Source organism: Anas acuta, chromosome 8 (assembly GCF_963932015.1).
Source record: "Anas acuta chromosome 8, bAnaAcu1.1, whole genome shotgun sequence".
NCBI classification, from domain to species: domain Eukaryota; kingdom Metazoa; phylum Chordata; class Aves; order Anseriformes; family Anatidae; genus Anas; species Anas acuta.
In genome coordinates this window covers 14,776,360-14,804,345 of record NC_088986.1, presented here as the reverse complement: position 1 = coordinate 14,804,345, position 27,986 = coordinate 14,776,360, and the positions used below count along the sequence as shown (strand labels likewise).

Here is a 27,986-nt window from a genome sequence, read left to right as displayed (position 1 = left end):
CAAATTATTAGTGAGGGTTTCTCGATTTTTAAGAACTTGTGGGTATTGCTGAATATAGCAGCTCTCCTGTTGGCCAATAAATTATTTGTAAGTCGAAAGATAGTGCCAACATATATTAAAAAGGAAAATAATTTCATTGTCTAATTTTCAATTAGAAAACAGAAAATTGTTTAGTTCTACAATCTTTTAAATAATATGTACTAAAGAACTTAGAGTGTTTTGTTGTATAAATTGGAGAAGACATGTATAATCTTTCTTGAGTTATATAAAACTTAATCGTTTATATCCTTTTCTATTAAGTGTGTACTCTAACAACTAAAAATAAGAATTTTATCAGAAATTGTTATTAACCACAGTTCATTTTGAGTCTTGCCAGGCACGCATATTTCAGAAAGAATTATGGGTAGAAATAGAGGCAGAAAAAGGCTTCTTGAAAAAGCAGATGTATTTTGATTTTCACTGTGCATCCAGCACTATGTCACTAGCTTGCATTTCTTTTTAAATGCATGAAAGGAAGAGCAGTATTTGCTAGTGCCTTGCAGATTTAATGGCTTTCCTCTTCAAAACAAAAATGTTTTAAAATTTATATATGAAACTTCAACCGGAATGTACACCCATGCAGTCTTAACGTACATTCATATGTGCATTGTTTCAAACAAGGCTAACCCTTATTAGAGAGCCCCTCTGAGAGCAGTACTAAAGCTGGGACTGCAGCACGGCTATAAATAGGACTGCCAAGAGGAAGTTGTTGCTATGGCAATGCTGGTCTTATTTCTATTTTGACTCAGTAGACCTCTACTGGCATCTACTGTATGCAGGCCTAATTGCATCAGACATCTTATACCTTCATCTTTCACCAGGAAGCATAAATTAAGGCTTGCATTCTCCACCAACATCGTTTATTCTTTTTCCACAATCATACAAAAGGAAAAAAAATTACACACGAAAAATAAAAAAGCCAAACACTTCTTGTATTCAGCATCTGACTTTTAATAGGTAAACTAAAAATTCTCATTTTTCCTGTCAGTTTTCTTTTCAAATTTTGACAAATTCATCATTCAAGACAACATGGTTTTCCACTTGCATATTGGCAGCAGATCAAGTTTCCTCAATTCTATTGACACATATCTGTGTTATTTTTAAGTCAAATAGCTTGTATTCTGTAGTCATAATCCCAGATCTAGTCCTGACAAGTTAGAGGACAGAAAACTCTTGTTACAAGCCAAATCTTCCACAGAACTGACAAACTTGCTTTGAAAAGATGGCCACTCCTGCCAAAGAGAATCGCATTCCTCTCCTTTCTAACTTGGCTCCTTCCTCCTCGCTTCTCTGACAGCTTCCTTCGAGGTGATGTGGTCACCGGTGCTTGCCGTCTGCACTGATCAGTAGCGGTCACACTGCCAGACAGAGGTTTCAGAATATGAATAAAGATTACACAATCATTCTGTAAAAAAAACAAACTTTAGCGAATATCCACCTTTGAAGTATCAGCTTTCACATAAGTACAAGATATCTTCTGAAAGAACTTGCAGAATCCTGCTTAGTACAGGCCCTTCCAGATCATAATTGTATGGAGTTATTCAAGCAGCTCATTTCCTAGCACAAGTTAAGATAGTTTGACATACTCATAATTCTCTAAAACCCTCTTAGCTTTCAGCAAAAGAGAAAGTACCCCAATACCTGCATAGGTGTTTGTTATACTTGTATAAAACAGTTTTCTGCCAAGACATACTCTCTAGAGGAAAACAAAACAAAACAAACTGACCCCATTTTGAGCTAAATATGTTAAGTTACTTCATCAGAAAGGATAATGCTTTTTAATAAAGTCAAGGAGTACAGAATGCAAACTAGAATACAATAGTGGCCTTTAGAAAGCATGGTCTAAAGTACAAAACGTTTGGTCATATGATGTGGCGATACAGACACCTTTACTTGTATTAGAAACAGATCCCATGTTCCTCTGCCTTACCAAGGGGATTACAGACAGCCCTGGAGAGCATTCTGCTCCCTCTGCTCCTGCCAGCTGGCTCAATGGCAGCAGATATTCTACAGAAGAGGAGAAAAACTGAACCAATGTACATCTACCGGTATCATCCACATCAGTTAGAGTGAAAAAAATGGTATATAATTAACTAGAAGTGGAGGGGATGCCACTGAACCCTAGGCTGCAGAATGTGTAAGCAGGGATTTCAAAGATTCTTACATGCTCTTAATATATCATCGAGCTTTACAGAAACATGCAGGCACCCCAAATACAGCTAAAATATAGAGAAATCTTGCTGTTTGAAAGTTACTAATATTGTGTTTACAGAATTTAATTCATGCCTGCATTTAAGTGCAGTAGCAAATGCCACCTGCTGGTCAAGGATCAAAGTGTGAGATACCAAAGCTGTAATACTAAACAGTAAATTTTTAAAAAGTTCTTAATTATTTATGTGTAGCATAAATGACTAAACTCAGATTTTTCAGAAGGTAAATAATCTACACCACCAACTTTCTAATTACAGGATATTTTTCCTAGTGAGGCAGTAGCAAAGGGTACATATCTTTATTTATTACCAGTCTAAATATATTCTTAAATAGCATCTTTTTTGAATTCAATACAGTTTTAAGAATAAAAAATTGTAAAAAAAAAAAATTTGAAAACATTCCTACATGTATGGAATAAAGACTTCAGGCAACAGAGACCTTGGAAAAAAGCTTCAGAAGTGAGTATAGATTAAATATGCCATTACTTGTAATTCTCTGAACAAAATGAAGCAACTCATACTGCATGTCAGTTTAGCATACAATAACATGAGTGACAATAGGTAAAAAGACATAATTCCTTAAAACTGTATCCTCAAGAAGCCACAGCCCTGCAACTGTATTTTACTGTCCTTGAAGCTAGTTTTCTAAAATTAGATACACTAACATGAGTACTTGTAGTTGTATTTATCTTTAACTTGATTTAAAGAGAAATAGGAGCAAGCAATAATTAAAAATTTATCCTGAAAATCACTGCATTTTATGTTGTGAAATACCACCAAGAGCAGCTTTGCATAATAGGTCACCTCAAAGCATTGGCACTACCCCATTTTTCAATACCACTGTTATACAAGAAATCACTAAACTCATATTCAAGTACATTTTGACCATGCATTTATCTTTCCCTTTGCCGACTGAGATAATGAACACGCTCATAGGTAAAGACATTTTTATGGTATAGATCCAATCCATTTGATACTGAGCAGTATTAGGTATCGAAATTCATTCTATATTTTCCCCCACCACCACTGATTTCTATTTCTGATATTTACAGAAGTGAGATGTTTACAGCAACAGAGGTCATCTCAACATCCACACACCTTTAATTCCATTCTCACCTTAGTCTCAAAAGGTGAGAGACCTACCTGACAAGAAAATGCCGTGACAGATCCAAAATCTAAGATTTACAAGCCAAAAAGCTTTGAGAGTCTTGGTCTGATCTTCTACAGACTAATTACAAATTAGGCTTAGGCTTATTAAGTGATGACCTTATATGAAAACAAAGCAAATAAAACAAATAACCAATAATGACAGGGCTTTTTTGTTCATTTTTTAAGAGATGCCATTCATATTTCTTTTGATTTCTCCTGAGCAGCAGAACTCTTGCTAGGAAAAAAGCACAAAAACCACACACAGGAAACCTACACAGGTCAGAATTTGGTTATTGTGACAAATGACATATGTCCAAATATTTTCATCCTTAAAAGAGAGATCTCTGCCAAAAAGCCTGGAGTTGCAGAAATGCTCACGCCTGCAATAACAGAGAGCTTCAGTGCACACCTCCACTGCAGACTGCATTCTGCCAGAGCGAACACAGAATTAAACTAAAAAGACCTCTACCATTGAAGGGTGTGCATGTGTCGGGGAGCATTCCTGCCAATAACTGGGCATGCTGCTCTTAATTTTAGAGGGATATGGTCATCCTATTCATGAATATTACTACTACCACAACAAAGAAGAATATTTTGGATATTCCTATTTTGAATTGACAAAAAAGTCTTATGATAGCATCACGTGAGCTCTTCCAATTTCTGGGAAGCAAAAGTCCCTCTGATTTGGTAAAGCAGGAAGACACACTATCTTGAATTCATCATCTTAATTTACTTGAAACCTTTTGAGAAAAAAAAGGACTAACATTTTTTAATTAGCCAGAGACTTCTTTTCCTCCTCCTGGAAGAACAAACATGTTTCACTCACAGCCAGTCTCAGATGTTCATAACTTTTCCTAACAACCTCAACACAGAACTGTTATTTCTGGGAGTCACATGGCATGTGGGAAGATTCTGGTTTTCCTCCAATTCCGCTCAAGTTAAATCCTACTCAAGAAAACTGCCAAAATGAGGTGCCAGTTGCAATACATTGTATGAATTTTTAAACTGATTTCCACAATAGGAACCATGTTCCCACACTTTTGGGGGTGACAGGGAGGAAACTGGAGGAAACAGTATTATTTAACTGGAATATCAAAATAATAAAGATACTTACTGAGTAACTGCAGTTACTGAGCCCTCTCCTCACCTTCCTATTATGATAGAAAAACAATACTTAAGTTATGCAGAAATGAAAACCTAAGTGAATACGTATCTGAAATGAACTGCTTATGTGTTAGCAAATAACCTACTTCAATGTTTCCATTCCTTTGCCTCTATAAAGATGACACTTCCAGAAGAAAAAATATCAACTGATTCATCTGCCAATTAAGGCAAACTATGTATTATTTTAACTTCTGAAAACACTGCTGATACCTATTTTTTCTGAAAAGCTGTGAGAGGTTAACAACACTAATGTATTGTCAAATGTGTCTGTGCATAGCTCCTGGTGGGCTTCTGGGCATTCAGGATGTCAAACACAACCAAGTTCTGAAGATGAACGGCTTTGGGGACTCCGAGCTGAATGTAATTATAAGTTCTAGTTGGCCTGAAATCTAAATTTGAATTACCTTTCCAAGTAAGTCTTATATCAATGCAGCCTGTATTGTACTAATGAAAGTAAAAATAATACTTCTGCACACCATACACAGTTTCTTACAGAACTTTTCAGAGGTTACTGAATAGATAGGTCGTGGTGGGTGGGAGGGTAGTATCAGAATGGGATCATATTACATTAATCCTTAATGACCACACTGATTTGCACTAACAGATTGTGCTGCTCTTTTCTTAGTTAAAAGGAGACAAGTATTAGAAGATTCATTACTCATCTGGATTTTGCTGACAGTTTAGAAACTGGCCACTTCGATGGTTCTGGAGATTCACTTGTCACAATTACCAGATTAACTACTTCTCTGCACCCTCATTATCTTCAGGTATACGTTCAGTAAGATGTCTGACCATGGTGCAATTAACAGCGGAATAAATACAATTGTAGTCTATACTACACTAACCATAACAGCTTCAGTAACTTGAAATTATGTCCAGCTCCAGCAACTACACTAGCCTCTGTGCAAAAATGTAACGCACGAGATATATTTAAAGCTTAACAACTGTCTCCAGGCTTTGTGTAGGATAACACACCTCATGAACTCTAGGAACTGAGCAGCATATTCCACTTACATCAGTAGTTCAGATTCAAGAACTTTATTAAAGCACCTCATTAATGTTCATCACCACCCTCCCCCAAGACTGTAGCATTAAGTTGTACTTACTTTGTTAATCTTTTATTTCTCAGAATTAACAAAGCACACATGGCAAGTTGTTCAGAACAGGACACCAAATTTGTTTCCGTCTTCTTAAGCTTGCTGCACAACCACTCACTTGCATGTACCTTAAATTCCTTCATAACACTCTACGCAGCCTACATAGAAAAGATTGTCAAACCTAACCTAAAATAAGCTCATCTTACTCTTTAATTACAAGAACTTCAGCTAGAAGACCAGAACTTTATACTTCGCTAGAAAAGTTGCATCATCATAGTCATTCATGTTGAAACACAAAGTTTTTTGAAGAAGAACAGCTTCCTCCAAGAAATAGAATAGGTACATATATATTATCCCTATGAGAAAGGAAAGAAAAGCTGATATTCCGGGTACAAATTCTGTTTTACTTAAAGCAACCAGCTCAGCAAACTCACATAAGAAAAGTATATTTTCAGTAGAGCTTCAAACAAGCCCATAACTAATAACACTGATAAAATACTGGCAGTCACCTAGAACAGACACAAAAATTTCCTTGTCTACAAAGACCAACTTCTCTCAACACTAACAACCGCGCTCATGTTTCTTTGTAAATATTTCAAGCATAAGATTCTGAACACCAAATTATGAGCAGCGTTTTAAGTGAATATATGCTATGCACTGTTTTTGAAACAGGAATATGAGTTAAGTTACTTGTTTCACTCCCTGAACAGAGTGAATTGACATCCAGAGATACAAATACACAGACAAGTGACAGCCAGAGCCACATGGGAAAACAAGAGGTCACAGTCACACCCCATACAGTGCGCAAGGGGGCCAACCTCAGATGTTCTCTCTGCTTCTCCTTTCAGCATCGTTTTGCACCCCTGGTTTTGCAATCAAATAGCTCTTTGCAGTAATTTTGTCCCACAAATTACATGTTCAAATATTTCTAATTTCAAACTGACTGCTCAATATACTGAGTTTTCTACCATACATTTCACCTGTTTTCATTAATCTATAAGTGAGGTCTAAAAATAATTGGTGACCTGAAATATAATACTAAGGTTTAAATCTGAAAACAATTCCCAAAAAATCTGACTTTTTTATATCAAAAATGATAGTACTCATATTAGTGTTTGATATGCTTAAATCAGCATCCTCAAATTCAAAAGTGTCATTGCTAAAAAAAAGTGTTGCATCAGCCAAGAAAATGGATTAATATCACACTTCTGAACAATAAACACTTTTAATTGGCTGGCATATTACAAGTTAAGAGAATAAGTAGTATACAGAAACAAAAGGCACATTTAGGAAGGCCTGCTTTTTGTCCTAAATCAAATGAAGCACAACTCAGGGCCTCCCAAGATATGTTGATTCAAAAGATTGAAATAGGTCTGATAAAGATATGATAGCAACCTAGAGATCAATTACTGATGCAACAGGCTGAAATAAAAAAGATAAAGGAAACTATGTCTTCTTCCTTGCTTACTGGTAACTAGCAAACTGTTAATACATAGCTTAAAGTAAAAATATTTTCCTATGCTCTGTCATTAACTGTGTACTTTGGGAACAGCCATGATACCAAGTCAGGGAACATATGATATGAGAGCATACCAGAATTCCTGCTACTCAGTTAAAAATGAGAATTTTGCAATAGAACTGTAAGAAATGAGGCACAGGAAGGGCTAACAGGCAAGGAAACAAGTCCTGGCGCACGACAGGGATCTGAATTAGGGATCTGACGCAGGACAAAGGTAAAACAAACAAGGTGCTAAGGAAGGACACAATGAGCTCCATGTCTGAAACAAATACTGTGAGCAGAGGCAAAACTTTACTTTGAGCATAAGACATAGAGCAATAAAACGCAGGTTCACCTGTATTCTCCCAAACAAAAGAGACTAACTGTATTCTTTCACACTAAAGGGGGAAAAAGTGCCAGGTATCACTATGGTCTCATTAAAAAAATAATGAAAAACAAATCAGACAAAAAGCAAAAGATAATGTACAGACAAGTCTCCAAGTATGTAGTTAAAATTTGCCTAGATTAAAAAAGAAAGTCTGTCCTACCACTGTTCATGGAGGAGGGGAAGAAATGCCCAACTTCTCCCTGTTATAATTATTCAGCCATTTAAACTTAAAGGACACTTTAAGACACATGTCTATAAACAATTCCAGCCTTAATTCCATTTTGGACAATAATTTTAGAGGGCTGCAGCCCCATACTGATTCAACACAATCTCATTATCTCAGCTTTTTTCACTTCAGTTCCTAAACTGAAATGTAAACTGAATTTAGTTACTGACTGCCAACTGCGCATAACTGAAGGACAAAACACCGACTTTAATATTCTTCAATATTTTAGTTACTTCAGACTTAGTAATAACTGACTCAAGATATGAATACCAAGCTACAGACAGACTTTGAGCATGCTGAGAGAAACAATACATCAAACATAAGTTTTTGTTAAAACTTTTTTGCTATTGTCCTTAATTTATACCTGATATTGCTAAGGATACTGGTTGAGATGGTAAAGTTATAAAACCCACTGGTTGCAGCACCACTAATGTGTTGATCTCTACATGAAATTAAAAAAAAAGTCTTCCAACTTCAGAGTGTTCTCTTCAGCTATATCCAAGACTGCAGCATGAAGAGTGACCAGACCAAAAAAAAAAACAAAACAAACACAAGCATGTAGAACTAATGCTATCTGGAACATAGGCTAAGCAATAAAAACACCCAGTCTGTTGTGGATTGTGTTTGTCTATGTTTGTGACCTAACAGTACTCTTCTAGTTACCAAATTATGATGTAGTTTGGGCTGCAAAGACAATTAATGTTCCTTTTATCATGCTTTGTTTAAATGCTGGTGTCACCCCTGTGGTGCTGCTTGTTGGAGTTACAAAGACAAAAATACCAACAACTGAATGACTACAAGTGGTAACTCCACACATTTACGCCGGTAAGCCACTCACACTCCAGTGAGCGTACAACACAATCGCACACTCAGATACAGCCATGGAACCAGGCATTCCAGTAACGCTTCCTCTGCTCTCCCTAGATTCATCTGTCTTATTTTACAGCTGCCTGCAACCTAAGGAAAAAATGAAATCCTTGGCTGCCTTAGAGATTTATTCACTTTCATGGCTTTGATGATCTGGGGAGGTGAGATCCTGTTAGATAAGTCCTAATATTTAAGTTGGACCACATCCTGTGGGGACAGAAGAGATCCCAATTGATCATTATAAAGAAAATACTAATCTTTATATAACTTTTGAGTTGTTTTTCTATGACTCCATAATTACAGGGTAAGAAGGGCAAAGATTTTACTTTCCATCAGCCAATATATTTTAATAGGCACTTGAGACATTTAATACATTTTGAAAAGCCTATAACATAAAGGGAAGCAATATTTCTTTTATGTTGATGTAAATTCACAGAGAAAACGTTAACAAACCAAAATACCATAAAATAATTGAGCTCACAACTTTCAGTATACATCTCATTTTCCTTTACAATATCAGATCATTCCGATGTAGGGCTGAAATGAAGATTGAGTCTCCCTGGCTTGCTCATTTTAAGAGAGGATTTACACAATTTGCTCCAGTTTTACTTCAGCTTTTTATGAATAATAAACATAAAAGCCTTGAAACATGGCCAGAAAGGCCAATGGATAATACACGACCCCATTAGGAGGCACTTTACCCAGAAATACGTAGGAAACCTGCTCTGCCATAGAAGCCAAAAGTTTGCAAAGTACTTTCCCAGAGTCCATTTAGATTTAAAAATAGATAAGTAGTATTATGATACAGCAGTCACATGTGGTACATTTGATCTATTTTGAGCTAAAATTAATAAGCACTTCAGGAACGTGAAGTAAATTGATATACTAATTGCCATAAAATAAGGTATAGTTTTCTCTCTGTAACAGACTTGCCAATTCAAAAGCATGACTGGCAAAAAATGAAGATACACATTATTTTAAGTTACCAGAAGTGTTACTACAAGCCTCCAATAATTATGAGAGGACACAGTGTATCCCTGTATGCCTAAGTCTTCTAAGAAGTTAATTGTTTAACAAACACTTGCAGTTAGTTGCCAGTTTTCAGATGGAAGGTGCTTAATAGTGACAACTAGTTTTTAAAAACTAGTCATTTTCCTGGAGGATATCCTTTCCCCAGCAAAATTCAGAAATGGTTAAAAGCGATAGGACTCTTAAGCCTGATTGCCTTGCCTCTGCCTTGTTTTTCTAGAACATCGCGACTGAGAAGTGAGGATTTAGACAATCACATGATTCCCAAGTTTAACAGCCCAGATTTTCAGTGCATCGAGCCTACGTAGGAAGGTCAACAAATACTGTGGTTTGACCTCGGTTAAGAGCTGAATCGCATCTACAAACAGTTTTTATATTGGAATGCCATAGCAGGACACATTTCTGTTCTTACAGCACAGAAGGGTGTGCTTTTAACTGCGATTTTAAGAGTACTTATACACAAGTACTTGTTTGTGTAACTTATTTCAAACAGAAAGCTACATTTAAAGCACGTTTAAATTTCATATTTTGGGATTCAAAAGTAAAAGAAAGACTGAACTAGAATTGTTTTAGTAACATCCCCTCTTTTACACGTGCATTATAACAATCATGTATACCTTTTTCCACAGACTCATACCTCAAGCAGCACAGTGTACTGAACTGCTCTGGCACTTGTTCAGCACTACACAGTGAAGGAAACTTCTCTGTAAGGCTCCTTAGCGCTAGGTGGAAAGACACACAGCTCCAGAAAGCTGCAGGGCACTCTGATGATGGCTACTGAATGCCACCCTTGCGATGGAGATGTTATCCTGCCTTGTGACAAGTTCCTTAAACCAAATTAATTTTCACCTGCATGTACTGCTGCTTTTCTATCCATCCTATGATGGCCAAAAAGTGTTTGGACACCTGTTTCACGAAGAAGAATTAACACTTGTAACTGACACAGAAAGCTATATAATCAGCACCTATATACTTCAGAGGATTTTATGTATTATATGCCCTGAAAAATAAACCTTTACCACATCTGGCAGAGCTCCCTAAAAAAAAGGGAAACATTTTACCTTCATCTCTTCATGCTTCAGTTCCCTGCTAGTAAAATGGAAATAACAGAAGCTCATTTAATGAGATACTGTAAAGGTAATTTCAATGTTTGCAAAGCAGCTGTATACTAAACTTATTTTTGTAAAAAGCTCACAAGGAGAAGAATAACATGCAGTAAAAAAGAGACTGATATGCACTGCAAACAAAATGTAAGAAAAAAATTCTTCATGAGTACAGCTCAGTGTCCTGTGCAACAAAGTTAACAAGATCCTTTCAGGGGATGAGGGATAAGCCAGTGGGAGGAGGAGCATTATGATCTTGTAATTTTCTCTATTATGACACATCTGCACAAAGGAGCTGCAGTGGTCATCCATGTAATTTTAATTCTGCGTTGCCTACTTTTTTAAAATTGATATTGCAACATAAGCAGTTTCTTTCTCATTTTGACTAAAGAAGCTTAACGTTTTGTTTTTTAGAAAAGAAATCTATGAGCCTAGTATCACCTTATGGCATTATCTAGATCAAGAGGTCATTCATCAGCTGTGAAGGGAGGTCTCTCTCTCTAACATAGTTTCAGAGAAGTTTGTTTTATCAGAAGAATGGCAGATTTTGAAGATACTTGGTTCCTTTCATATTTCCAATTGCAAACAATTATTTGTATCTCCTTGCCTTCTTTTCAGGTTTCTTTCTAATCCTTACATTTACTTTACCTGTACTATGACTCTGAAGAACACCTATATCTGGACTCACAGATACAGAATCTTATAATTCCTTAACTGCTTAAGTACTCTGGAATATAAAACAGCCAAGATTTCAAAGGCTACTTAAACATTTCACTTTTTAATACAATGGAGAAAATTGGTGTAATACTGCATTGAAGATTTTTTTCTCCATAATGTGATTAGAATTGTAAAAACATAAAACCATGTTTGTTTTATTCTCTATCATATTGCTGAGCTTTGTTAACATATCAAATCAAATATCTTCACATCGAACTTCAATAGAAAATAGTTTGAAGTATTGCTATAAAAATCCTAATCTGAACAAAAACATCATAGACATAAAACTCATCTGGCTGAAACAGAACTAAAGGAAAAGACACAAAGAGTTCACCAAAAAAAGTCTGTGTGTATGCTAAATACATCTGAAAAATCCAAGAAGAATTGTATTAAGAATGCACAAGAATAACAGAAACAAATCCAATTCCCTATAAATAAATAAATTACTTGCGCTCAGAATAATGCTTATTTTACATTGTGCAGGCAAGGAATCCTCTGATTGTTATCAGAGCTCTAAGAGCATAGAGTTCATTTTTAAGCTGACTCTTGATGAACCATAAAGGTCTGACAGAACTGTTTTTTTTAAAACACAATTTTTAAAAGTTACTCAATTTATAAGAATTGCAAACTTTCTTAGTAGCAAGAAAGCACCAATTTTGCAACATAAACTGAGACACTGTATACAGGCCTGGTGGTGTGTAATCACAGAATCTCAGAAGCACTTTCTGTACAGAAAGCATATATTGGTATTTAACTTCCCATGAAAGGAAACTTCTGTGCCAGTTAATAAGTCGTGTTTTTGCTTGTCGGTATAAATAATAAACCGTAAGTCAAAAGTAAAGGAATATGACTAGATAGCACAGCAAAGTAATCCTCAGGACATTGCATATCACTAAAGCCGTGAGTCAGGAAAGGCATGGACTGCAAGCCTACATTGCTGCCTACCTGACCTGTTGTTTACCTGTTTCCATCATCCACTCCACCACTGGAGCAGAGTAGGCGAGATGCTCTTCTGCAGTTTGTCTTGCGTACTTACAAGAAGCGTACCTAAATCTTACCTATACCAGCAAAGAAGAAATGAAACTGAGATGTCCACAATAAGTCTCCTTCAGCTATGCTCAGCCAGGTTTTCCACAGGCCATATTCCATGGTTTGTGCAAACTGTAACTGAGGCTGTCTTGCTATGCCTTTGATTTCCCCTTCAGAAGCACACACACCTTAACCAAATGAGATGCAGGTACACTGCCCCACTCCTACAGTTCTCCTGGCTGAAACACCGCACCTGGGCACTGCGTGTGCTTTGATTTGAAAACATTGATTTGATCAGTTTGAGTTTGGGGATTTTTTATTTCCTTTACCAAAAACAGGAAAGCTGCATTTCCATCCTTCGCTTTCATTAAAAATATGTCCCACCATAATACCACAAATGTGATAGCAAAAAGGGGCAGCAAAAGAAATGTATGTCCTAAGGGTCTGAATCATTCTGTTCTTATCAGACAAGATACTGAAAACTACCCTGAAATAACATCAACTTTACTGTAAGCAAATCAAATTATATCTGATACATAGCTCATCATTAGAAGTACTCAAACGCAAGTGCTTCATCCGAAATAGGCACTAATGTTTATCATGTAAAATTTCCCTGTTACCCTAAAATATAAGGAGATATCTTCATGAAAGTACCTTCATGAAATTCAAAGAGTTAAAAAGTACCCTATGACAGTGAAATAAGGTGTACACAATTTCAGAAGTGTCTTCCTGATGATCTGAGCAGATGAAGTATTTGAGGGGTAAAATTCAGCATGAACGACATTCTTAACAGCCCGTGGTAATTTCTATACTAAATTGTAGAAGATCAAACAAGTAAGACAGATACATGGTGTACAAACACCCGTTTGCAGGAAAGAAATCCCCAACTCAATTATATACATGTGTGTGTATGTATGTATTTTTTAAGTGACAATAATAATAATGCTTATGATTAAAACCACTTTATTGAAAAATATTTTCTGTTCTTTCCATTAAGATATTCATGTTTTTGATGTTGCTACATGTACTAAAATAGAAACAAAGAATTAAGACAAATCGTCTTGATATTCATAATTTGTTCCCAAGCTAGACTCTTTGTTAATAAATAACCAAGTAACACTGCATCATGCAACTTGAATTAATGGAAATTTTAAACTTGTATTGTCTAACAGAACACCGCAGTATCTGGTTTCATTGTAAAAATCTTCAGTTTCTTAAAGTGAAAATGACTTGTCAAAAATGCTTTTTGGGGAGGGGGCTAAAAATCTAGATTAACTGTACCGTACTACTATGAATAAATGAAGGTAGGAGGAAAGCAGACCACTTACGCATTAATTAGTTCCAAAAATCCAGCTTTGAACATATATATCCAATTTTTTTCTACCTTTAACCGGACACCCCAATCACAGAATATAACAGCCTCACCACCATCACTACTAGACTGCCAGTGATTTATGGCCTATTTGTAAGGAGGTTATGCAGACTGATCCCTGATCTCTTCTAGTATCTCATGTAACTCTACAAACTATTAATGCATATTACAGACTAAAAATTAAGTATACAAGAATGCTACACATAACTTTTGGAATATTAACTACATATTTCTTTTCAATTTTTTAATTACAAGTCAAACGTACCACTCAACAATATCATATTTGCAAACATGTTTGAACATAAAATGCTGTTCTTGTTCAGGGTGTAAATTTGGTTTGCTGAAATAGAAGTTACCTTTGTCCTCACCTTCTCTGACCTGAAACATTCATGGAGTTAAAAAAACCAAAAAACATTCATGGGGGTAAAAAAAAAAAAAAAAGAAAAAGTTCTCTTCCACTTGTTCAAACTGATTTTCCTTCAGTTATATGATTTTACTGAAGTATGTCTATAGAGACGGCATTCACGTAAGATGTAAACATCAGGATCCTGTTATGACTACGTATTTGCTTTCTGAAGTTGTAACAACTTGAAGGACTGGATTTATATCTGCTTGTAGGTCATCTTTCATAGCTATTTTAATTTTGCTGTCCCTTCTTAAATACCATCACCACTGACAAAGCTCTTAAGAAGACCTATTAGCCAGAAGTACTTTTTAATAGCAACAATGTCTACACAGTATTTTGGTGCTTCACATAGCAGCCATCTAAGTTAAGTTCTAAAATACCCAATGCTGTGACAATTAAGCTGTGTTTAGACCACAAAACCACACCAGTAAGAACAGGCAGCTATAAAACTGAAGTACTGTTTTTGTTTGTGGTTCAAGAATTGTCTATCAAAGGATACTGTAAAGTTGCTGTTGCTGCAGCAGACAATCGAGTACAATTCAGATAACCTTCCTCCAACCTGCAATTTAATCTTTCATGAAAAAACATGCTCTGCCGTATGATGAAATACCGGGAGGGGGAAAAGGAAAAGCAGTGCTACTTTTTATTCAATAGCTCTTGATGTAACCACAAATACGGAGATTTCCTATTTGGTCATATTCTTGGAGCATGAGTTGAAGTCCAGCAGCCTCTTGTAAGCAAGGAGGCAAGAGTCCCAAAGAGCAGCCTTCAGAGACTTTTGGATGCTCAGAGCATGATCAGACCCTTTTTCTACCACATCAGAAATTTAATGCTCCTGAATAACAATGCAGGAAAACTGGGCTTTTACATCCAACTGTGTCAATGGTCTTGTATTTTTATACATAACTCCAGTGTACTTCTGCATTCTGCATGAGGGAAAACATTCCTCATGCTATAATGCTACTGCTGCTACTGGTACAGCACCAAGTGCTTCACAGGGACTAGTGCCACTACTACTTCATTGTCTTGCATATTCCTTCCTCAGTATTTACCACTACACTTTGACTCTCAGAAAGCCACCAATACTGTATCTTATGCTCATAATGCTGCATATATCCCATGTTTGCAGCTACAGTGTACATTTTCCCCAAACCCACTAGATGTCACTTCCTCACGATTCAATATACATTCAACAGGAAATCTAAACTTTCGCATAATTCTTTCCCTGCTCAGTTTATTCAAGCAACCCCACACTATTTGAGAGAAACCTCAATTCCATCCACTGCTCTGCTTCTTGTAAACGTGGCTGATATCAACTCTGATCTCACAACTTGCAGTCAGCTATTATAAATCTCTCTCAAGGGCTGCACAAGTATCAAGCAGGATCTCAAGATCAACAAATTTGCTTTGCTGCTCAGCTTCTTCATAACACATCTGAAGGGACTGTGTATGAAAGGCTTCTATTTATGTGCTTTCCATACTGAACTCTACTGTTTTCCCAGACTCCGTATTTTGGGCTAGTCTTCTCAACTAGAAGACTGGCAGTAGAACAAACAAGTTTGTATGCATTAGTGGAAATGAATGAGTCAATTTAGTTGGTGGAGAAAATTACCATGTTCTGAATATAAGTGTGGAAAAGCAGCCAACCACTATTTTCTGTTTGGCGTTTTCACACAAAGGAAGGCAGAGCTACCTCAAGTTATCTTTTGAAATAAAAGCCACTAAGGCTACAAACTGTATTTCTGCTTCACACAGAAAACAAATAAACAACCCCATAGAAAATCAGTGTCTTCGCCAATGACTGGAAAATTCAACTCAGCTGCAGAAGATGAAAATGCAGGAGATCTTTCATTCTTCTTGTAAAAGACCACACTACATTTACAGTTCTCATACCACTAGCCCTATTTCATCAGTTCAGTAGCTTCAGCGGCTGGTTTCTTCGCATCTCTTGTACTACAACACTGGGCTGCATGTCTCGTCTTCCTCCTTTCACTCCCTACCCACATGCTGTATCTAAAATGCCCATCCATGCATTAGTCATCTTCCAGTTTTATTTGTCCTAAAAAATTCTTGAGCACATTCTGGAGTAATTAAAAATATAGAGAGGAAAGCTGGTGATCCTCTCACTAACTGTCAAAATAGATTATGCTCTGATGACCACAAAGGCAGTCACACTTAACAGAACTAAAATATCACAATTACTACTTAATCACAGCAGTAAGCAAAAATAGGGCAAACGCTGCTGATAGCATTTGAGAGGGGCATGTCGACGTGTACCTTTAGAAGAGTCAGTCAGCAGCATTGCTGCTTGAAGGGAAAGGCTGATCCCCTCAAATTAACAACCACCTCAGGTTAATACGCCTAAGAGGTGAGGCGATCAGCACCATGCGATGGCTAGCCTCTGCTCCCTCCCGTCAGAGAAAGCTTAGTGTGCTCTCTGCAGTGGCAAAACCCCCTCACCTTTATCCCCTTTTTCTGCATCCCCTCTTCGTGTCACTGCAACACAAGGTAGGGCCACAGTTTAAAACAGCTCCATGAACTGAATGAGTTGAACAGGAGAGCTAGGGGAAGCAGAGGTTTTATCCCAGGTACTTCAGTGACTTTTTCAAAGCCATCCTCAAAACCACCGTATCAGGATAGGGTGAGTAGCAAACTGTAGCGCAGTGCGCAACAGCAGGGGCAATCAGGGAGCTTCCACAGCAGCTTTGCTGCCAAAGGAAATCAGTCATGGAACTGCTTCTTAAGCAGCACGTTGAAGAAAACTTTGTAATTAGAGTCTCAAACAACAATCCAGAGACAATATGACCATGGCTGTTTTGTTTGTTTTTAAAAAGTTGTCATACTGGCAAAAATCGGGATCTGATCTGAAAACACAACTCTCACCCAGCAGAAACTCTGAAGTTGCTCCAACGGGCCTTCTGGAAAGGCATTTTAAGTAGTACAAACAAGTAATTGTGGCTATAACTGGTTTAGACATTAAACCAAACCATCACACAACACTGTCCTGAGGTTGAAAAGTACAATGGTTACTTGGCTAAATTATGTTTTATATTCTCACTGTAAATTACTTAGCAAATGCTTTTCTTTAATAAATGGCGTGCTTTCAAACATCTGCTAAAAACAAAGAAAAGTCCTCTTCTGAAGGAAACAGTTTTAAAATAGCAGTTCAGCTCCTGAAAATAGCAAACTTCTAAAGAGACACTGTCCCTTAAAGACGTAGTCCCATTTGAAGGCATAGAAGTAGCACCAACAGTTATCATGATAAAAAGATCAGGCCAAAAGCACCACTTTGGTGCAGAAAACAATGGACTTCTGCAGCGCAATGGAAAACTGCCTTATGTCAGACTGCAGGAAAACAGTTCAGAACAGTTCAGAATACAGTTAGTGCATAAAGGTCGGGCTGTGTGTAAATAAGGGACTCAACAAGTATCAAAGTAAAACACTACAGATAGCTGAAGCTACATAATATGCCTAGCACACCTGCCTTCTGTGGCAGAAGCAAAATAAGGAACCAGGCTTTGTGTACCTGGAGTACTGCAGCTGTCTGCTTGCAGACTCTGTGTCTGGTTCTGTCCCCCCCCCCGTACAAGAGAGATGTGGACATACTGGAAAGAGCCCAACGTAAGGCCACTGAGCTGATGAAGGGAACGGAGCACTTTTCCTATGAGAGAATTGGGACTGTTCAGCGCAGAGGAGAGGAGATTGGGGCAGGGGCTTGCAAAGATGGAGCCAGGCTCTTTTCAGTGGTGCCTAGCAGCAGGACAAGAGGCACTGGGCACAAACTGGAACTCAGGAGGTTCCATCTAAACATCAGCAAGCACTTCTTTCTGTGTGGGTGAGGAGCATTGGCACAGGCTGCCCAGAGAGGCTGCGGGGTCTCCTCCTCAGTGATCTTCAAAAGCTGCCTGGACATGGTCCTGGGCACCCTGCTCGAGCAGGGGTGGGACCAGACGACCCTCTTACCTCACCCTTACATTTATACACCTGCCCTCTGAGGCTCTACCTGATGCAGGACCCCTCCATCAGCTCTGACCCAAGAGGAAGTTCTGCAGAATGACCCTGACCTCCTGGGATCTACTCCCACTCCTTCAGGCTGAGCACCTCTGGCCAGCCATCATCAGCTCCCTCTGCAGGGAGGGGAGAAGATGGACAAAACCCAGACCACGCTCTGCTTAGCGCTTCCCTTGCCTCCATACCTTTACATTTCTTGACCCATGTTCCTCCTCCTTTTATCAGCAGTTGCCCTGCAAATTATCTGGTGCCTCACCATTCACTTTTCCTTTAGTTGCTCATTCTCAAGGAGGGCTCTAATGTTTTATCAGGGATAAACTGGTATCAGTCCAAAAGGAAAGAGACAACAGAAACACTGGCTGCTTAAGAAAAGCAAGAACAGGCCACGCACAGGGCACTTCTCCCTTCCTGTGGCACACACAGTTGTACAAATCGTATCCTCCCACAGCTGTTCTATTCTAGACCAGGGAGTTGTCACTCAGAGTGATTCTTCACATGGAAACCATTCAGGACCTTTTACCATCCTTGCTGCCCTTCTGTGAACCTGTTCCTGGGTGTTCAGCTTGCATGGGACACGTTTGATACAATTAACTGAAAAGTCAATACATTTATTATGCCAAAGGGAAAGCTACCAACGGTAACAAATGTTACCCAACAACAAAAACAGAAAGGGAAAAAAAAACAAACAGGGGCTTGAAATTCAAGAATGTTCTAGCACAAAGTTCAACATTAAAAAAAAAAAAACCTAGAGTTAATATGCAAATGAAAGGTATCTTGTGTATGAGTAGTAAACATGCAATAATTCTGTAGGCAGAATAAAAAAACAATTGTCTGGCAAAAAATAGTGTCATAAGAATAGGCAAAAATTAGACAAACTAAATGGTTCTTGGTATCAGAGCAGTCTGGATGAAAAACTGAAGCTAATCTTGTTTCCCTACCAGTTTTACATTTGATCCTCAGTCCAAAAGAAAATCAAAGATGAAAGAAATCTGCTAATTTGCAAAAGAACCACCAGACACCCCAAAAAAAACATTAAGAAGCACTACACATCCTGAACTTCCCCGTTAATCCCACATCACATGAAGCTGTTGTAGACCTACGCTAATTGCAAAACCAGTTTGCAATTTCAGATTCATAGAAGCCATTACATTATTCAGTACCTTATTGCTGAATAACGGTGCTGCAGCCCAGCGGTGCAGGACCTTGTAACCCATCATCCACACAGCTGAGTGCCAGTGCTGGGACGTGGGGACATGCGCTGTGCCCTTAGTCCTCGATTTCATTGGATGTCTCCTTTCCATCACACAGCTTTTCACATGGACCAAACGTGACTCTAGGCTCCAATTTTAAAAGCCTGCCCAGTACAAAGCAGTCCTCCAGCAGTCAGTGAGGATACACCTCTGTTCATCAGGATACCATCTCCTATTAGGAAATACCAAGCTCTTTCAGATCAGTATGGCATGATTTTAGCCATGTAATGCTTTGTCTCTCACCACATTGCCCGTTTTTCAATGAGAAATCCTGACTAAAAATCCAAGCTTCCTATTAATTAATTTATGGATCAGTTAATAATAAAATGTTTGAATACAGGTAATTTGCATTAAAAACTTTATCTTAATGATAGATCTGGTGCAGTTAAGTCACACTTTTCTCAGAGAAAGGCTAGATTATCATATGCTTAACAATTAGAATTTAAATATACAATAAACCTATCACTGTTACCTGCTGTAAGACAAACAAAGAATTTCAAACTGCCTAATATCATATTAATCAAAACTAACCTTAATTACTATTACAGCGTACCTGCTGATTTATCTGAGTACATACACCCTTAATTATGTCACTTCACACGAGGGAAGAGCAAATGGATTCTAGATAGAGGCAAAATAGCAATCTTTTTTGTCTTTAAAGTCACCTTCTTTGAGCCAGAAACGCAGCTTCCTTTGTTTTAATTCCTTGAATCATGTTGCGACTGTGGAAGTCTGAGGGTTTATAGACCAGCAGTAACAGCAAGTGCAGTAGGTTAACAAGTACGCACTTGCTGCAAGCAGCTTAAATTGAATGAAATAAACAAGAGTTCACCATGTCTTCTCTTTAAACATTCTAGTATTTTAACAAAGGGATAAACAAGAGGCAGACATAACAAAACTAACCTTTACATACCACCCAGATGAGACATACCTTCATCTACCATGTGGAAGACAGATTTCTAGGCTTCTCGTTTTAACATCACAGGTAAGCTATCTTACTATTTCACTTAGTCCATCAAACAGACACTACCTGTCAAGAAACCATCAGGGCAAGGTAGAAGAGTAATTCTCTGCCATTTGTAAGGAGCAAACTTGGCTCAAAACACTCATCGGGCTTTCGCTGGTAGAAAACAGCCATGTCATGGAAAATACTTTTGTTTTCTCATAGTCCAGAGACCCATTTATCTCTAATATGTAGAGCATATTTACATAACTCTTCTGAAAGACTTTCTGAAACCCTCAAAGCTATGGCTCAAAACTATGAATAGGCCGAAGTACAGAAACTGAAAACAAATTGTCTAGTCTCAAGTTATTAAAAAAAATGTGGCTGTTTTTTGTTTCTATTGTTTGTTTAAACACACACATGCAAAGTGCTTCCAACCCTTCGCTACATTTGAAAACATACACAACACACAGGGCAAGTCCTCACACCCTAACCCTTACTACGCGAACACTTACACAGAAACACATTAATTAATACACGTGTCCACTAATGTACACGAGAACTCATTATACTATAAGCTACCAAGCTGTCTATGATTCTAGATGAACCCCTCTTATCAAAGAACAGCTGAAAACAGTTTAATGAATGAACAAATGAACAAATGAAACAAAAAACTTCGGTACACTTGTTTGAACGTCAAATTGGCAAAAGACAACTGAAGTTAAATACAAAATTAAGTTAAAAAATAAAATATTGTTTTAAAGATTTATACATGTGGAGATGGAAAGAAGCAATGTTTTACTATATCTTCTCAACCCTTTTAGCTCTAAATGCTTGAGTAAACCAAGCCCAACTGCTAGGTGCTAACACCTCTCACTAAAAACCGAGCTGTGAGACAAAGTAATTTGTTACATGAACACAGGCAGACGGCAAAGAGGTGGTTTGGAGTAATCATTTTAGCAAGAAGTTAGCAGGGTGAGGTCTTAGGAGACTGTTGAGTTAATCTAAGAGCTCAGCACTGAGAAGAGAGCCCTTTTTCCTTGCCACCTCACCATTTCATTGCCAGAAGCACTTTCACTGCTTCCTTTGAATCTGTCTGTTGCCATCTGACACCTCAGCAAAGTGATTTGGCTTGCAAAATAATTGTAGATAACGTAAAGGAATAAAAGCCATTTTTTTTGCCTATGTAAAGCAGCTTAACAATGGATTGGAAAAACATTGGAATTGTGACATGTGAAAGGACTAGGAATAAAAACATGCTTCTCCACAGCACAAGCCACCAGATGGGCTCAGCTGTTTTGTGAAACCTTACCCTTTAGTGGACGTTGCTCTGCTGTGACGCTGAAGGAACAGCTAACAGGATGCCAAACGGCAGGCTCAATAAAGCAGCAGAGACTGCCATCCACTTGTGCTGACCCCTAACACAACAGGCAGAGCTACCTCAGCGTCTTCCTTTTAGTTCCCCGTAGGGCAACACACACATGAACACACCCTGAGAGCACTTTGTCCCGATTCTCCAGCTGCACAGACCGCTAGCCCCACTTTTATCTTCTATTTCCTATCTGTCTGTATTCACCTTACTATCCATAACTGATCTTGTATGCTTTGGAGAATAAATTCTGTTTGGTGTTTTTACAAAGCGGGATCGTAATTCACAGCCAGCCCACCTGACCCCTAGGATAACACAAATAAATAATGCTACACACAGGAATGAAAGTAATCCTCTCCCAACGTACCAGGAAAAAAATGGAGGAGGGCAAACATTTCTTCAGTTTGCAGTTCCTAAGACAACACATTTCTCACTTCACTTACCTCCTGAGAGCTCCACCGCTACTCTGCCCTGTCCCCCAATCCCCAGGAAACGTTTCTACATCAGAAGATAAAACCCACATGGGGCCAAGGGGACATGCAGGTTAGCTCAGCCCCAGCACCATGGCTCCCCTTGCAGCACCTGCAGGCTCTCACCTCAGTGCTGGTGCCGGTAGCTGCACTGGTGCCACCGCCATCCTAGCTCCAGGCAGTGGGATCAGGCAGCTGCTCCAGGTTAACCGAAGTCCCTCCCGCTTTCCCTTTTTTTGCAGGGTTATTTTTAACCTAGATCAATCTCAGATTCAGTTCACCTTGTTGTCTCATAAATAGTTGTTCCAGCACACTCGAGGACACAGAGGCTGGAAAAAAAGTGGCAGGGGGACAGAAAAGCAGAACTGCAACCTAAAGAAATGCTTATGAAATAACACCTAACACCTGTAACAAAGACAGAGCCTGAGAGCAATGCTGCAGAGCAGTCTCCTTGCCAAGTTCCAGCCCTAAGTTTCACCAGTTTATGAGAAAAATCCCCTGTGACTTGAGGTTTCTAACACTGAAAACTCTGCAAGCTTAAATGACCAGAAACACTGATTAAAACAATAGGCTGTACGTGGATCTGATCTGCACCCCACATGCTGTGTAGCATAGACAATACCCTTTATTAACCTAACTACTCCAGTTAAAATTAAAAAAAAAAAAAAAGCTTCTGGGCAAGCAAGCCCTTCATGATGTCTTCAGTAAGGATGCAGGCAAAACACACAAAATCTGACAGTCATCCAAAGCCCTTTCCACAGCTCTGTCCAAAGGAGAGATGTGTCAATTACGGAAGAACTGAACTAACTGGAAAAGAATCCCAGACAACCTCATACACAGCGGGGGAATACGCCCCTCCACACAGGCAGGGGAGCCCACGAAACTAACTTCCAGTATCACGTCCTTACAGTTTTTCCACTTATTGCTCTGCCCACATTTCACTCCCTATACCAATGAGGTGGTCTGCAGCAAAGACACAGGCTTCATCACACTAAGGAAAAAGGGAACTCTTCCCCAAAAACGAGAATTCTGACTGTTTTTTGTGGTACTTGATTCCATTATTTCTACAAATGTGGATATACGGTTAAATGAATGAATCCAAAGAAACCTAGCAGCAAGGGAACGCCGAATAATTGAAAATATTCTGTCTAAAGGCCTAACTACAACAGCTAAATACATAAACTAATTTATCACTTGGGGGTCCTTCTGACCTTTTGTTATGCTCCTAGGTGGCAATCATTTACTGAATAATAGCCTTTTTCTTTGCTAGTCCAAGCTGTGAACAAGCATTTTGTTTTTAATTAAAGAAGAATTTTAAAATAATAGCGTGCCTCTTTTGATGGCGTATACCAACAGTCTTACATTGGTGATTCCATCAAACACATTTTTATGTATTGGTTCAGCAAGTGATTGTAACTACCTCTGACTTTCAGATGATAGGATCCTACATTGCTGAAATCTAATCAATGGTGAAACAATTCAAGTCCAAAAATATAAGGGAAGAAGCTTTAAAAACACTTGAAATGGATTCTGTGGATAACATCACTACGATATATATATTTTAGTTGCCCTGTATACAATAAATACTGATTGTTGATAAATAGCTGATGTTCTAAAATGTGTAAACAAGGCTCCAAAAGCTATCTATTTCAGTATCAGAAAGCATAAACAAAATAAGTAAAAAAAAAGACAAAGAGTTGATGAACAAGAACACTGAAATGAGGGTCCCTGGAAGAGTGACAAGGAATCAGCAAGCTTGGAATAATAATGGACATGGAGCTTTTCACCTCTAGTTCACTGATTTTAATCTAATCAAGGTCAGCAGTGACAGAGCTTTGCCTCAGCCAGTCTTCACGTGAAATGAACTTGTGGTCTCTTAGTTCTCAATGAGTAAATACAGCAGAATGACCCAGCACCAAACACACATGAAAAATAAGAAAAAAAGGAGGATAAGATCTACTGGAAAAGGAAAATTAAGAAGGCTGAATATTCCTGTCAAACACACTTCAAAAGAACACTACTTTCAGAATAATTATAAGAGTTAAAAAGGGAAGAATCAACTATAATAGGAACTCTGTCAAAATCAAGATACTGTAGAGGGAACACTCTGAGGAGGAGTGAATGAACATAAAACTCACATGCAGAGTCCACATCCATACCACATTCATAGCGCTTAGAGACTTAAAGACCCTAGAAGGTGAAGCTGCTAAAGACATGAGATTACCAAAACCCTCGTATAAGGGAAGCTGGAGGTCTGGCTAGCAGATAAAAAGCAATGTGTACAGAATTATGATTTGAAAATCTTGGATAGTGTGATTTTAAACATGTTTTAAGAGCAGTTTACTGTTACATACTGCTACAGAAAAAAATGCCAAGCACCATCAGAATCCTGCACAGCACAACTCAGAAGTCCAAGCAGTGCAGTTTCAATAGCTATGGAGAGAAGAGAAGATATACAAGCCTTCCAGTCAGCAAAGAGTGCACTCTAATCACCTGGTCTCTAATCCAGTTTGGCGATTAAAAAGAAAGAAACTGATAATATCTAAGCTAATTATTCTTGAACATCACTACCCCCAAATATTTTCCAAGTGATTGAAAGAGAGATTACTGTTAGCTTCTAAAGAAATTTTTTGTTGCCAGGTATGACACTCCCTTAGATATTTAAAAGGACAAATAAATCGGAGCTGTACATAGCAATTACTTCAAAAGTCTATATTAACAAGTTATCTGAAGAAAAAAATATATATTTTCAATGAACTTTACAATTTGCAGAGCTGACATTCATTTCTGTTTAGAAAACTGCCCTAGTAAACATAAAACATTTCTGTTTTATATAAAATCAATGACAATCTTTAAACAGATCCACTTAGTGGATTAAGTAAAATACTCTGTGACCTTTTTTTAAAGCTCAGAGATGTGTTGTAGCTGTTTCTTTTATTTTGTTACTTCAATATATTATTCCAAGATAATGAATGTTAGAGTCAACATTCTCCTACACTAATTGCAACAAGTTAAGGTAAGCTCCTAGTGACTTTTTTTAATGCAATTGAAAAAAAAAGTCAACATGTGGTAAACTCATAGGTGGTTAAAGAAAATTTCTCAGCTACAGAGAGCAGCTCAAGAAAAAACAACAGAACATATCAATGAAATGCAAATTAGGATCAGGGATCAAACTTAGAGAAACTTTTAAGATGACTGACAAATGCATCTCTTAGATTACTTCTATTATTCTAAAAAACTCTCAAAATCTGTAGGCTGTTTTGCCCTGTAGATACCCAGGGAACCCGACAAACGCATTTAAAGCAGGTACAGAGTCAGAGCCTTAGGCTTCTCTTTAGTAAAGGATCACTTTAATTTTGGTCCTTAAAATCTACTGCACATTAAGAGAGCCTGGAACAGAAAGGCATAGGAAAAACAAACAAACAAACAGAAAAGCCTACACTGAAACATTCCACCTTCTGTATACGCATATATACGTCTTGCCCTCTGACCTATGTAAGCCTGAGTTGATTTTTGGTAGCTGAGCTTAAGAAACTTAACCAGCATTCAGATTTCATTCACTTTCAACTTCTGCCTAGAAATCCTACGAAATGTTTGCCTCATCCTACTATTGGCATTCACATACAACTATTTTTATTCCTCTAGGCAGCCTGAGTGAAGTAACAAGAACTGAAGAAGTTCAAAAATAAGTGGAAAGCTGAAACAAACAAGAGGAGCGTAAAGGCCACAGTTAGGTGAACAGCATTCGCCTGTGCTGACCACAGATAGGGAAGGGCTCTCAAATTACACTTGATGAACTAGCAAGTGTAGTTATCAGAGGAAGCCGAGTTACCCTTCATTGTTCTCTCGGGGACCTTAGCATGCCCTTGATCCACACAATGCCATAAGCTGTAGGCATGGATCAAGGGCATAACATCACTTTCACTAGGCATACCCGGGTATTTTTCTGTCACCGCTTCAAACTACTTCATTTTAAGTGCCCTGAAGTTTGGGATACACGCTATTAAGGACACATACCAGGAAAAAACAGCAGGAAAACTGTCTTGGCAGTGTGAATATGCATTAGAAACATTAAAGCTTTATCACACTTCATGTTTCTCTAGTTTTCAGATACAACAAGTTATATGAATAGATTACACATCAGCTTCCACTGCCAGTAAAATAAATTATCAGAAGCAATGTTTAGTATGTGTATAGTATTCATCTACTATTGATCCTCATAGTAAATGAATCCTCATCTTTCCCAGCAGCATGTCAATGATGATCAATTTCTTCTCTCTGTTACAAAGTTGTATCATTACAGAGCCCCTGGCTGCTAAATATACTGAGTAATTGAACATCTGAACTTGATGTCTCTAGCAGCATTTCATTTTCACATGTGAACTCTTCAGCAAAGGGAGAGAGAGTTTTGAGCCAAACTATTTCTGCAACTTAAAATCACTGCATTTAGTAATACAGGAAAAATAATTAAAAAGGAAGTAAACACTCTCTGTGGTGTAGCGTTATTTAACTGCAAATAGCGATACAGCCACTGCTAGGTGCAAAATACAGTGTTTTGCTGTCTGAAGTACTTTGAGCAATCCAACCCACCCCCATTTTCATAGGCTAAAACGCTTCCCATGAAAAATAACTGTCCTCAGCCAAACAATACAAACACCAATGGTCACACACACACAGAACGTGTGTATTGTGAAACCCGTAATAACCAGACGGCACGTGAGAACCAGAAGGAGAAGCCGCACAGCGGGACTGGATCGGCCAAGCCAAGTCCCTTGTCCTGCATCAGGATGTGGGGTGCGGGTGGAGGGCGCGCTGCGTGGGCAGCTGCTGCCCCGTGCATGGTGGGTTACCCGCTCCTACCCCAGCCCTGGGTGGTGAGTATGAAGAGTAAACAGAGTGCAGAAGGACACCAAGGAGTAACTGGGAGGTTTAAGCTCCTGTCCGTGCTCAGACCGCCCGTGGCATTTCCCATAACAAAGGGCATTGTTGTGGAGAGCGCTGCGCTTGCACAACGGGCTGCTCGCTGCGCCTTGCCTCTTCTCCTATCCACAACAAACAGACCCAAAGTTTCCAACTGGAAAGCGAGCCAGGAAGTTAACTTTCTGCAAATAACGCCCGCCGGTCTTTCCCCCACTGACCGGATCGCCTCTGCACCACTTAGACACCATGCCAGGGCGGCGAGGGGAACCGAGCGGGAAGCCCACCGAGGGCGGCGAGTGCCCACCCGTGCCTTTGTCTGCCATTTTACGGCGGCTCGGGAGAAGAGAGGGCCACGGGCGGGCGGTGAGGAGAGAAGAGGAGAGGAGCGGAGCGGAGCACGCAGGGCACGGCCGCAGCCCCGGGCCGACCCCCCCGGCGGATGAGCGGGGCCGCGGCGCTGCCACCTGCCCGCGGCTCCCCCGCCGGTGCCAGCCACCTGCCGCGGGACAGCCGGGCGGCACGGCTCGGCACGGCTCGGCACGGCTCGGCTCGGCTCGGCTCCCGGGGCGGGGCGGGGCGGGGGCCGGGCCGGGGGCTCGCTGGGCGCCTCCGCCGCTAGGCCGCGGGGCCTGCGGGCGGCGCGGGGCGGGCGGGCCGGGCCCGGCCCCTCCTCGGGGCGGCGGGGCCGGGCGGCGGGGCCGGGCGGCGGCAGTGGCCCCCCCTCACTCA

General features: G+C 39.1%; 1 protein-coding gene and 1 long non-coding RNA gene across 2 annotated transcripts in view; both read right to left on the bottom strand.

Moving 5' to 3' along the window:
- Positions 1–27,986, bottom strand: part of PRKACB (protein kinase cAMP-activated catalytic subunit beta) — a 68,578-nt gene that overhangs the window by 40,296 nt on the left and 296 nt on the right. The gene's annotated exons all lie outside the window — the stretch shown is intronic.
- LOC137860563 (uncharacterized) lies at positions 883–27,978 on the bottom strand. The gene is made up of 2 exons (XR_011099011.1): positions 27,476–27,978; positions 883–1,397 (listed from the first exon to the last, which is right to left on the bottom strand). It is a non-coding gene; the product is annotated as an uncharacterized lncRNA (long non-coding RNA).